Below are 13,771 nucleotides of genomic sequence, written 5' to 3' on the forward strand. Positions count from 1 at the left end.
CAATAAAAAGAAAATAACTACTGCAACAATGGCTGATTAATTGTCAAATCAACTTCAGATTTTAGAGTGATTAGAGATAATGTGGCTCTTTGATTGAAGGATTGTCTAGAATGAAAACTCAATTATTGTAACTGTTTCTGAAACCAAAAAATGAACAATTGGACCCAGAATTGAAGCTAATTTAAATCATAAACAATATAAAATAACATAATCATAAGGTAAACAAGATAAATAAATACTGACTTTTCAAATTGCTGAACAATCTAGGGTAGTTATGGTTGTGGACTGAATTTTATCTGAGCTCATCAGTTCTGGTCCTACCAAAAGGTTTCAAGTCCTATATAAAAGACAGTATGATGAAATTCAAGCGCATTAGATTGTTTTGAGTTATGTGGCGCTGTTGCGATAAATTCTGTTACTATTGGAAATCGCCCATGACCTGCTATCAAACGGCGCTCGCTGGCTGGTGGTAGTAGCAAATAGCATTTTAAGTTCATCTTTGAATTATTTAATTTTTACACGTCCCTGAACATGAAATACGAACGATGATATTTCAAGGTTCGCCATCGACATGATGAATGTCTGACCATGTTAAGTTTTCGTGATCCATCGCAAATAAGCGATGAAGTTTGTACTCTGTAGTGCTCCTTGCATGTTATGGAGCGCTGCCACTCGTTAAACTTCGGATGTGCTCGTACAAGTTCGACACACCAAATGTAAGTAAATGTCGTTCTTTTCAACCTGAGGCGCTTATTCCATTTTATGATCAGAGAAATTGCAAAAACTTGCGTGACTCAGAGAGCGTGCTTTGTCTGGGTTCGCAAAATAGTACGAGTTGGCAGTGATGACTAGAGGTATAAAGTCGTTGCAGAGGCCGAACTTTGTCCGTAAAACTGATTGCAACTTTTCATCACTGGTGCCAGTCGAACATGCAATTCTGAAGATGTCAAATATTTTTGTGGGATATTGCCAAATGTTTTACTGCATTTGGGTGATTGCTCTGGTACAATCAATAGTGCATGGTATAAAAGAAATCACCTTCTCGGATTTGCGTTCACTTAACAGAGTCAACTGTTGAACAAAGAAGGTGGCTCATCACATTCTGCTTCATATTTGTCAGTAGAAGGTAAGCTGAATACATTTTTGTTCACTCGAATACTTAAGTTATTACTGACGTTTCCCTTTGACGTTTGTTAAATATTTACTTGGAATGGCTCTTCTGAATTTAATATTTATGAATTTACACAAACTTTGAACTTTTCACTTGAGAAACTTTTTACCCTTTGTAAGAATGCCATTGACTATAGGACCCTGTGTCGAATGCCTATAACAGCTCGAACTGCACGTAAAACAAAACCTCGCGTGCATTTATTCAAACGCCGTGCACGTAGCATCTTTGGAAGTTCTGATTGTTAACGAGAGAAACTGAAAAAAAATGAATTAATTGGATCAGGAGCTCCAAAATACTTCAATAATACTCACATGGGGGCAACCAATATGAAGATGACTGGAGTAAGCTTGAACTCGAGCATATATTAGATCAAAACTTTGATTCTAAATTAATAACAGATATGTAATGGATCTCTGTGAATATTTTGAACTGAACTAAGTATTGAACAAAGTTTTCCCAGCGCTTGCAACCCGTTAATTATGTTCTGTAATAGCGGTCGCTGCATTAAAACATGAATTGCTTAACGATACATACGTTATCGCGTTGAAAAATTATACGACAAACTTAAAATTACAGTGAAAATTATGTTCATAACTTAAATTATAGGTTAATACTTCGGTAGGGAAGACCATGCTTGTGTCCGTTTTCATTGTTTAATCACTCCACTTTTGATAGCTCACGTCATCCTTTAAAATTAGCTAATCTCCATAGTCCGTAACTTTGAAACATAGATTGTACGTCGAGGATGAAATTTTTGACATGTATACAATGCAATGAAACGTTATCTTGGCAAGAGAGTAGAGCGAAGACCTTAGAACACCAATTCGAGCATGGCATGATGACGTTCAATTAAATTTAAATTAGTACACAAAATGAAGGTATTCAACACTTCCATTCATAACACGTACCGTAATTTGCAAAAAAAATTATTCCGGTATAATGATATGATGAGAAATCGGGATTTAAAAAGAAGAAATTCTCGTAGATTACAATGCAAATTACAATAAAAAAAATAAGTGCAATGGAGCATTGCATTTCAAAAAGTGCAATGGAGCATTGCATTTCACATAAATTGCTAATTCATTCCGGTCAATCCTTAGGATTAGATATTACGACAACAATATTTCATTAACACAGACTAAAGAAGTATATAGGCAGTATAAAGTTTTAAGACTTGACGATAGTTATACGAGCTTAAATTCATGAATGCCCGTTCCCGAGATAAAGGCTTTTATGAGTCGATGTTCTCTTCATGCATGCTTACGCGCATTCACACAAATCTGTTCCAAATCTGTTATAAAGACGAAATTTTACGATTCTATTTCTACCCATTAATTTTTTAATATAAATATGACTTGCGTTCTTGATTTTATGACCTGCTGTTTTGATTTTCGTCATATTTTTCAATCATTGGTATCTTGATATTACTATTGTTAAGATCATTTTAGTAACGTGCATAAATTTGATCGTTTTTATTCGGGGCTTATTAAAGAGGGAGTCACCTCCCCTCCTGAACTATATGCCCGATCTTTCCGAAACTTAATTACGAATATAAATCACGAAAATAAAAACATTTTGCTCATATAAATTTAAAAAAAACGTGAAATGCATAGAAAACGGCCAAAAAGCAGGGTCCCTCATTAATAAATCTCCTCCTCCAATTTACGCACTACAACATCGAAAGAAATATCATTCGTTTCGAAATAAAAATATCTATCGACTCCAGAAGCGTTTTTTACGATTTTTCATTCTTTTATTCTTTTTATGAGAATTTTCCAATTTTCTCCATATATGTCCCTCCCTCCTGTTTTTACAACACTTCTCTTTAACTTCATTTCTTTTTTGTTTTTCGGTCTGCTACAAATCTTATAATCGATATTTGACACACTTCTACCTCTCCAATCGATCTGATATTTTGTACACTTGCGTAAAGTTGGAGACAATGCATGAATTAAGTGACAGAATAAACAATTATAAAAAAATATACTAACAAAAATTTACAACTAATTTTCTCTGCTACAAATCTTATAATCCATATTTGACACACTAATACCTGCCCAATCAATTTGGAATTTTGCACAGTTGCATAAAGTCACAGACAAAGCATAAATCAGTTGACAGAATAAATAGTTATAACATTTTTTATATTATAAAGGTATTAAACTTTGAAAATAATTTTTTTATTCAATATTCGAAAATAAAAGTAGAAATTCATTGTACATGTTAATTGTAACATCAAAGACACTGGGTTCTTTAGAAGTGTTGTCCTTAAAAAGCAATTTTTAAACACATATATTATTCAATATATAATCTGAACCATTTACAAATCAGGTAAAGGAGGCTTCTTCCTTTAAACAGGAAGTTTAATGACTTTTTAGGATTTTAGGATGTCGGTATTGTCATATATGTTAGTATATTCTACGTTCATTGTAATGAATTGGAATGAAATTGAGAGATAATTACTCTATCTGAAGTACCTATTAAATTATTATCATTTCGGTGTGTATTGTAATACACGTAAAAAACAAAAGATTTTTTAGTTTATTGGAGTGTTAGACCTGTTAACATTGATGAATCGAAGTGAATTTTGATTTATATGTCGCTGGATAAAATATAAATGTGTTGAACTCTCGAGCCAAAACATAAATTGATTTTTATAGGCTTAATTTAACAAAATCAAAATTTAATTAAAATGTTTCAATATCTTAAACTTTAGATCGATGGTACAACCAGCAAAGCTTTTCCTATCGACCTGAAAATTTCTTAACCTTATTTTTATTCGAAGTAGCAACTTCAATGAGGTCAAGCATTTTAAAATTCGACAATTTTAGTTTTTGAAGCACCCTAAATTGTGCATGCAGTTTCTGCGAAGGGGCGATTCATGTGTCATTGGCAATAGTCGATATCAACATGCCGATGAATGTCTGCAATTCCTCATTGTTGAAGTGCGTAGAGCGTGCTCTTCCTTTTTTAATGTTTGATCGTAAAATTCTAGAGTAAGAATTTGCCCAAAGATTCCATTCGGTGTCATTCAAATCAGTTTTGCAATTAAATAGTCCTTTCGTGATTACTCAGCTTTTTTTCATTCTTTTAGAGCTATATTTCATTGATTTTAATGAAATTCGTGCTTAACGCCAGATAGTTTTATATTTATTTCTAGTAAAACGTTCTATTTGTATGTACGCATCAATAAGATTCCCCTAATAAACATTTAAAAAAGCAAAATGTCAACAATTCCGGGTCAACCCGAGTTAGCTAAATTTCTCTTTGTTTAATACCTTATGTTACAAAAAACAACCACAAATACAACACAAACCGATAACCTGGAATTGATTAATTCAATTAACAATTAATTTCAGCTTCATTCTCCTCAAGATGCTATTAAAAAATTCGAGTGATGAATCGAAAGAAAAAATTTGAGTCAATTCTTCATGACATACGTGAATGAAATAATTTTAGTTAGACTGCATTTTGAGAATCTTTTTGAATGAATTCCTTGCAATAGCTTACAGCAAGGCAAAAGCATTACTATTTTATGCTTATGGCTTCATTATTAAATATTTCTAGTTTATTCACTTTTTCTACGTTGCCATCATCCGTATCAATCATACGGATGAAATAATTTCATAAAATGCGCTAGCTCTGCCGTGTACATTCTTGACATTCTATCAACGCTACAATATTTGAGAGGCTTTGTTCAGATTTTCATCAAAATAATGTAGAAATATTTACATATTTTCATTTGCGCGCGATAAAATTATAGCATAAGTTCTGAGCGAACATTTTTATTACTCGAGTGGTGCAAACTTAGGAGGCCATCGACATTTGCTAATGTACAAAGCTAGCCTTACATTCAGCCTCAATTTGCAGCCATAAAATGCCTTTCGATAACCAAATAACTCAGAACTTTGTAAATCAACAATAATCATAACTACTTTATGAACTTTATTCTGCAACATTCATCGTAGCTTCATGCTACAGCTACAAAATTTCTTAAAAGAAATACTCGAAACATCTGCAAAAGGAGTGCTGTCACGACTATACGTGATTGATGCCTATGAGGCCTAAAAAGTTCTTTACTGAACGAAAAGTCCACCAACTCGTCAATAACTCACTCAGTCAACTAAGTCGATGGGCCACACGTCACATGTGTCAGTAAGGGCATAGTCTTGTCTGAAAGATTAGAATAACTGGATCGTAAATGAAGAGAAGCATTTGATTATAGAAGTTTGGGTTAGATAAAGAAGAAAAATGTCTTTATGAAAAAATGAAAAACACACACTTCACTTCAAAATATTGCAGGTTAAGGTCTTTTAGGCGATTTTGAGGAGCGAATTATTTTGTTTATTGGGATGTTCAACCTGTTAACATCGATGAAACAAAATGAATTTTGGTTTATATGTTGCTGGATAGAATATGAATGTATTGAAATCTCAAGTCAAAAAATAAATAGATTTTTTATAGGCTTAATTTAATAAAATCTAAATTTAACTAAAATATTTAGATATCTGAAAATTCAGAGTGATGGCACAATCTTCTGAAATTTCTTAACCTTATTTTTATTCAAAGTAGCAACTTCACTGAGGTCAAGCATTTTGAAATTCGAAAATTTAGGTTTTTGAATCACCCGAAATTGTGCATGCAGTTTCTGCGGAGTGGTGACTCATGCGTCATTGGCGATATAGTCGACATCAACATGCCGATGAATTATTATTATGAATTATTTTATTTTATTCCTCATTGTTGAACTGCGTAGCGCGTGCTCTTCCTTTAATTAATGTTTGATCTAAAAATTCTGGAGTAATACGTTTCCCAAAAAGATTTCATTCGGTGTCATTCAAATCAGTTTTTCAATTAGATCGTCATTTCGTGATTATTCAGCTTCTTTTCATTCTTTTAGAGCTATATATTTCATTGATTTTAATGAAATTCGTGCTTAACGCCAGATCGTTTTATATTTATTTCTAGTAAAACGTTCTATTATTTGTATGTACGCATCAATAAGATTCCCCTTGTAGCGACCATGTATATACGTTTCCTCAAGTTACCCCCGACACTCATTTTCTAGGAACGTTGCAAGCCTAGTGAATTCTAGCAGAGTTACCCATCAACGCTAACTCAATATCATTATTCATGTCATTGCCTTAGACATCACAATTTGTTATCAACTTCAATTGAAATACTGTTAAATATGAATTAGCTATTTATTTGTAATATTAGCACCTACCTAAGACATTGCAATATTAAGTAACTCCTGTAGTCATAATCACTTACAAATCTGTAATACAGCACGTAACCTGGTCTCCAGACCTAGTTCCAGTAAATGAGGAGACTCCTACTGTGTTTCATTCCCCAATACGAAACACAATTGTAAGACGCTAGCGCAGTCTGGTCTCTGACTTACACGCCTTAGCCGAACCAACGGGTTAAGCCTTAACTAAATTTAACAGCCGATGCAAACAACCACAAATACAACACAAACCGATAACCTGGAATTGATTAATTCAATTAACAATTCGTTTCAGCTTCATTCTCCTTAAGATGCAATTAAAAAATTCAAGACATACGTGAATGAATTTACATTAGTTAAACTGCATTTTGAAAATCTTTTTGAATGAATTCTTTGCGGCAGCTAACAGCGTGGAGTTTATTTTATGTTTATGCCTCTAGTAAAATATTTTCTGGTTTATCCACTTTAGCGACGTTGCCATCATCCGTCTCACTCACACGGCTAACATCGGAAATAATTTCATAAAATTCGCCAGCACTTAATTCCGTGTACATTCTTGACATGCTATCAACGATACGATATTTGAAAGGCTTTGTTCAGATTTTCATCAAAATATTGCAGAAATATTTGCATATTTTCCCTTGCACGTGATAAAATTATAGCAGAAGTTCGGAGCGAACATTTTCATTACTGGAGTGGTGCAAACTTAGGAGGCCATCGACATTTGCCATTTGCTAATAACAAAGCTAGCCTTACATTCAGCATCAATTTGCAGCCATAAAATGCGTTTCGATAACCGAATGACTTATAACTTTGCAAATCAACAATATTCCTAACTAATTTATGAACTTTGTTCTACGACATGCATCGTAACTTCATGCTACAGCTAGCAAATTTCTTAAAAGAAAGACTCGAAACACCCGCCTTAAGAGTGCTGTCACGATCATACGTGATTGATGCCTATAAGGCCTAAAAAGTTCTTTACTGAACGAAAAGTCTACCAACTCGTCAATAACTCACTCAGTCAACTAAGTCGATGGGCACTCATGTCAGTGAAGGCATAATTTTGGCTGAAAGATCCGAATGAAATGTATCGTAAATGAAGAGAAGCATTTGATTACAAAAGTTTGGGTTAGAACCCATAGTGCTGGTTAAGGTCTTTAATTAGGCAATTTTGTGGAGCGAATTATTTTGTTTATTGGGATGTTCAACCAGTTAACATCGATGAAACAAAATGAATTTCGATTTATATGTTGCTGGAATAAATATGAATGTGTTGAAGTCTCAAGTTAAAAAATAATTAGATTTTTATAGGCTTAATTAATTTAATAAAATAGAAATTTAATCAAAATAATCAGATATCTTAAAATTCAGAGCGATGACACAATCTCCAAAACTTTTCCTGTCTACCTGAAAATTTATTAACCTTATTTTTATTCAAAGTAGCAACTTCACTGAGGTCAAGCATTTTAAAATTCGAAAATTTTGGTTTTTAAAACACCCTAAATTATGCATGCAGTTTCTGTGAAGCGGTGGCTTATGCGTCATTGACGACAGTCGATATCAACGTGCCGTTGAATGTCTGCAATTCCTCATTGTTGAAGTGCGTAGAGCGTGCTCTTCCTTAATTAATGTTTGATCGTAAAATTCTAGAGTAAGAAGTTTCCCTAAGATTCCATTCGGTGTCATTCAAATCAGTTTTGCAACTAGATCGTCTTGTCGAGATTATTCAACTTCTTTTCATTCTTTTCGAAATTTATTTATTGATTTTAATGAAATTTGTGCTTAACGCCCTATCGTTTTTTATTTACCTCCAGTAAAACGTGCTATTTGCATGTAGGCATCAATAAAATTCCCTTATTAAAAATATAAAGAAGAAAAATGTCAACGATCAACCCGGATCAACCCTAGTAAGCTGCATTTCTCTTTGTTTAATACCTTATTATACAATAAAGCTGAAATATTTTGAAATCGTTTCAGCTTAAATAAAGCTGAAACGATTTTGATTTTACAGCAAGTAACAGATACCAACCTACAATAAAAATTGCATAAATTGATATAAAACATGATTCATATCGAAAAATTTCTGCTTCTTTTCATTCTTTTAGAGATATATCTAATTGTTTTTAATGAAATTCATGCCTAACGATAGATCTTTTTTTTTATCTATTTCCAGTAAAAAGTAGGGTAACATGGGGCAGCGAGCCCACTACGGGTCACGGGCCCATAGCGGGTTTCTCGCTAAGTATGGCAGATATTGGTCCGTGTTCTCTACCGCCGGTCGACAGTTTCACTGAGATGAAGTGTACGGATTTACGTTTTGCTAAATGTTTGCGTTATTAAGTTCTTTGCGAATAACTGTTTTAGTCCAGATAAAAATTTTCTTGCCGCTAAATAAAGTTTTTTTCCATTACTATAGATGAAGATTTTGAAATTACTTTGAATTATTTTTTCAAAGTAATATTTATAACCCAGTATGACCTTGTTAACCCTCTACCTCCCAATAACACGAGTAACCGGAACAGTATTGTCACAAGCCTACTTCCCAAAATGGTTGCATTGCTAATGAGCGCAAAATGACTTGCATTGGTGCTTGCCACGTACGACAATTTTAAAATGTTCTCTGTTTCGTACAAACGTCCTCAGGTTGCTACAATCAATAGTTTACGTATAGTTTAAGTTGAAAGTTATGTTCCTGGAGAGTGACATACGGCGGTAGAGGGTTGAGAATTAGCACCCTAGTATATAAAATAATAAACGCACTCCAGTATATTCATATTATTAAAACGCACTCCAGAATATCCGTGTTATAATCCGCACTCCACTATATCCGTGTCAATAAAACGCATTCCAGTATAAACGTTTGGAGAATAACTTTGTTAATCCTCCCTTTCAAGAATGGCTCATAACGATTTCAAGAAATTGTTCAGATCTTGTTAATAAAGGCACCCCAGACGTACTCTTAACAAGATCACTTACTTCTTTCTGTTCCATTTGCATTAAATAAATAGCCAGCGTTATTTTTATTTAAATGTCCATGAGCGCGTTTTTTTGTAATTGGGCAATTAATAATCGAACAAATCGTTATTTAATTAACTGCCTTTGCCTGCTGAAAATAAATGAGCATCAACTCAGCTGACTGAAACCTCGGTGCAAGACAGCACTGCATAACACGACTCGAATCTATGAGACCAGTGAATATGTATTATTTGAAGCGGGTTTCAATGAGGACGTCTTCGTACTGGGAAAACATTGCGAATTGGGTCGATGGAACAAAATTTGAAAAATTTCTCGGATTGTCAAATGAATAAATAAATTTCTGAGTTAATGCATAAAATTAATACTATTTGCAGAGTTACTCTCCACTATTGCTTCACTATAGCGCTCCAGCTAAGCTGTGCAAATAAACGAGTAGAATAAACGTTAGAGCCTTAAGGAAGTCATCAGCTAGGCCCTAATTAAAACTGTGCTTTGTCTTTTTTAATTTAATTTAATAAGATAGTTAATTCTATACGTCTCTAAGAATACATCCCAAGTTTAGAATTCCTAACGGAACTATTGAGGCTGGACCAGTCAATAAGTCCAGCAGCTATCTCAATCAATCGTCAGCTATGGAAAGATCGGGTTCCAAAGGCCGGATCCCTTGTGAATCGTCACGAAAAATTCAAGAATCAGCAACAGGCCATGGGCCTATTTCTTCAACGCCGACACTTCTATTCTATTCTATTATAAAAAAAACTTCTTAATCTCCAATTGCCTATTTGAAATTGTGGCTCGTTGAAATATCTGGTACCTGGAGAGCTCATAGAATTACGTTCTCATATTAGGTAGATCACTATTCTACTAATGTACTTCATTATACTATACTAGTAATCACTATCTATCCAGACCCTGATCTTAATGGGATGTTGGGAAATGGATTCTAAAGAACTCGAAATCGGCACAAAAGTATTTCCATTGATTACAGTGAATCGTTATATTATAATTCACGTTTGACCTTATTCAATCACTCATGACGTGATCGATGAAATGATATTCGAAAGATCAAATGAAGAAGAAGAGAGAAGAAAGAATCTTGCGCACAGCCAGCGCTCTCTGGTGTGCAGTAGCCAGCAGGCCATAACTGCTTGTGATCAGACTATACCAAAATCATTATACAGTGTTTATTCTGAATGATGAACACAATTTAGTGAATTTGTTATTCATTTCGGTATGAACATAAATGAATCATTTATACACCAATGGAAGAAGGAGGATTCAAGTTTTTTTTACATATTAACAAACGTTCAATATATTCCCTTTGTGCTGCATGGCAAGCATGTAAATGGTAGCCAAACTCGTCCTGTGCGTTGGGTGGGATGCACAGGAAATGAAGATCTGGCTCTACACTTCTGGCCACCGAGATCACCTGATCTGAGTGATCTCACCTCATATGTGACTATTTCTTAAGGGGCTACGTCACGTCCCGCCTCTATCAGCAACTCTGTTTACGTCCCGCCTCTACCAGCAACTCTGTTTACGTCCCGCTTCTACCAGCAACTCTGTTTACGTCCCGCCTCTACCAGCAACTCTGGTTGATCAGAAGAACGGTATCACTGCTACGGTGCACTCAGTAACAGAAGATATGCTTTCTTGTGTGTGGGACGAGTTTGCCTGCCGTTAAGATGTTTGCCGTGCAGCATCAGGGGGATATAATGATTATTTATAAATACGTAAAAAAAACATTGAATTTTTCTCCATTTATTGGTGTATAAATTATTCATTTAAAATTCATACTTGAATTTATACGATTCTATTCAATTGGGTCCGTCATTTAGAATAACCCTGCAGATCCATTTTGCATCAAACACCATCTTTTCATGGTTTAAATTCATGAACAATTCAATATCTTTTAAAGCAGACGTATTCCTGAATCATTATGGAATCAAATTTTGAATCAATTCTGCGCATTGAATAATCAGCAAATCAGAAAGTTGTGAAGTGCGTGTGTATGCATGAACAATTTAATTTTTTGGAAAATTGTTTAATATGTTATCACACAATCTCCCAATCATTCAAATAATTATAGTTTTCTCTCAGAACGCTGAATTTGGTTTGTTTCATACGAATGACAAGAGGTTACACTAACTACTGACTGAAAAGGCTTTCTTCTCCTCCTCCTCCTTTCCTCTCTTGAAAATAACAAGCATAACATGCAGCAGCTGCCGTCAATTTCAGTGCTACGTCGCTGGTCCAGCTGTCTGGCCGAGACGAGAACTTCATAAAACAGGCAGACTTGCTTCAGACCGTCTGATGATGCAGTTCGTGAGTGGGAGTTCGTTCGTACTTTTATCACACAAAAAATTGCATAATCAATGGGACAAATCCATTTATAACTAGAAGTAAAATGTAAAAGAGATTTCAATAACTGACCAAATTGATAACTTTTATTCAACTACAAAATATGCGCCATGGAAATCAGCTAAACCAGTGGTTCCCAAAGTGGGCGATATCGCCCCCCTAGGGGCGATGGAAAGATTTTGGGGGGCGGTAAGGAAGAAGAGGGCGGTTGGGGGGCGATAGGGGGGCGACAATCCGAAGTCGAAGTCAGAAGTTCGAAAGTTTGTTTGACGATTTGTACACAACACGTGCAGCGCATGACTCTCAGCGATAGTTTTTACCCAGATCTGTTTTTAGCCTCTCCTGGGTTTACATCTCGGTCAAATTAACGGCCGGACTCGCGGCCGGTCTCACGGCCAATTTCCAAATTTCAATGATCAAGGGATATCTCTCAAACTAATGAACGTAACTCGATGAAACTTAGTACACGTATTCATTAGGACCTAACAATAATGTTTAGCTCGTGAAAATTGCTTGAATTTTGCCATCGTTCGTTTTTGTCATAGTTATATGGCAATACGGGAGGAAATTCACAGTGATCAAGTAATTTCTTCCAAACTACGGAACAGATTCGAACGAAATTTTGGGGAGCGCAGCCGTGCACCACCAATTTTGTGCACCAATAAGCCCTGAATCGAACGCCTTGGATCTCTCCGGACCTACACCAATCAGCCGTGCACCACTCGGCTTTGTCCTCCTCCGGCCTTGACCACCACCTGCCGTGCACCACCAGGCCGCGGATCGAATATGACTTCCAGGCATCGTTATTTTCCAAAGAAATTTTTCAACTTTCAAGAAAGAAATTTTTTCCAAACTGCTGAACAGATTTGAACGAAACTTCGTATTTAAATACCTAGCCTCAGCAACGGTGATGTTTAGCTCGTTACAATTTTTTCGTTTTGCCTTCGTTTGCCAGTTATACGGCCTTATACGGCTCTGGGTTAAACCGGCCAGTAGAAAAGCCGGTCGTTCCTCCAATATCTGTATAACTCGCGACCGAAAGCAAAATAAAAAATTGTCACGAGCTAAACATCACCGTTGAGAGGTTAGGTATTTATATACTAAGTTTCATTGAAATTTGTTTTGTAGTTTGGAAGAAATTTCTTGATCGCCTCGAATTTAAGTGACAAATTACCCGGCGATACGGGCCGAATATAGGGACGTGTGAAATCAAGAATGACGGTAAAAAAAAAAAATTCGCAAACAAAAGTAAAATCTTAAAAAAATTATAAGCTAAAAAATCACCGTTTGGTATTAGAAATGTATATTCAAAATTTCGTTCAAATCTGTTCAATAGTTTGGAAGGAATTCTTTGATCACTGCGAATTTTGGCCTGTCTCGCAATATACGCGTAACTCACAAATGGAAGTGACATTTAAAAAAAAATTAAAAATAACACTGTTAGGTTCTGATGAATACATGTTCCAAGTTTCATAGAGCTGCGTTCATTACTTTTGGAGAGACTACTTGATAATTGAATTTGGAGATTGGTCGAGAGACCGGCCACGAGTCCGGCCGTAAATTCGCCCGAGACGTCCTAGGTTTCTAGTGCTGAAACAGTTGAAACAGCTGAAAAACATATTGGTTCACTAAATGGGGTTCTATTTGTGAAATACACATTTGTGTTTAACCTTTCTCTTTTAAAATTGCAGCGTACTAAATTTCAAGAAAGGGGCGTATGTTTGTGGGGGGCGCTAGTAATTCACTAGGGTGCCAAAGGGGGCGCCAGCCTGAAAAAGTTTGGGAACCACTGAGCTAAACACACCTCATGGAATGATAAATCAAACCCGAAAAATTTCATTTTGGGCATGGGTAGCATGTAGGAAAGTTTTAACTGGCGCTGCAGTGAATAATATAACATAGTAATTGTTACTGAAAGAACTCTCGGATTTGTTATGCTCAATGAAAAAGAGGTCTTGGGCTAAACAAAACAAAATATTTAAATCACGTTATGTTTACTCTCAACGATGCAAGACTCGCAGCTCATTCTT

The 13,771-nt window shown here is 35.3% G+C and overlaps 1 protein-coding gene across 1 annotated transcript in view; it reads left to right on the forward strand.

The window, feature by feature from the left end:
• The first annotated feature begins 1,082 nt into the window (after positions 1-1,082).
• Positions 1,083-13,771, forward strand: part of LOC108676185 — a 31,634-nt gene continuing 18,945 nt past the window's right edge. The window contains exon 1 of the mRNA XM_018164237.2: positions 1,083-1,126. The gene's annotated coding sequence lies outside the window, so the exon portion shown is untranslated. The remainder of the gene's footprint in view (positions 1,127-13,771) is intronic.

Source organism: Hyalella azteca, unplaced genomic scaffold (assembly GCF_000764305.2).
Source record: "Hyalella azteca isolate HAZT.00-mixed unplaced genomic scaffold, Hazt_2.0.2 contig13701, whole genome shotgun sequence".
Classification (NCBI taxonomy): Eukaryota; Metazoa; Arthropoda; class Malacostraca; order Amphipoda; family Hyalellidae; genus Hyalella; species Hyalella azteca.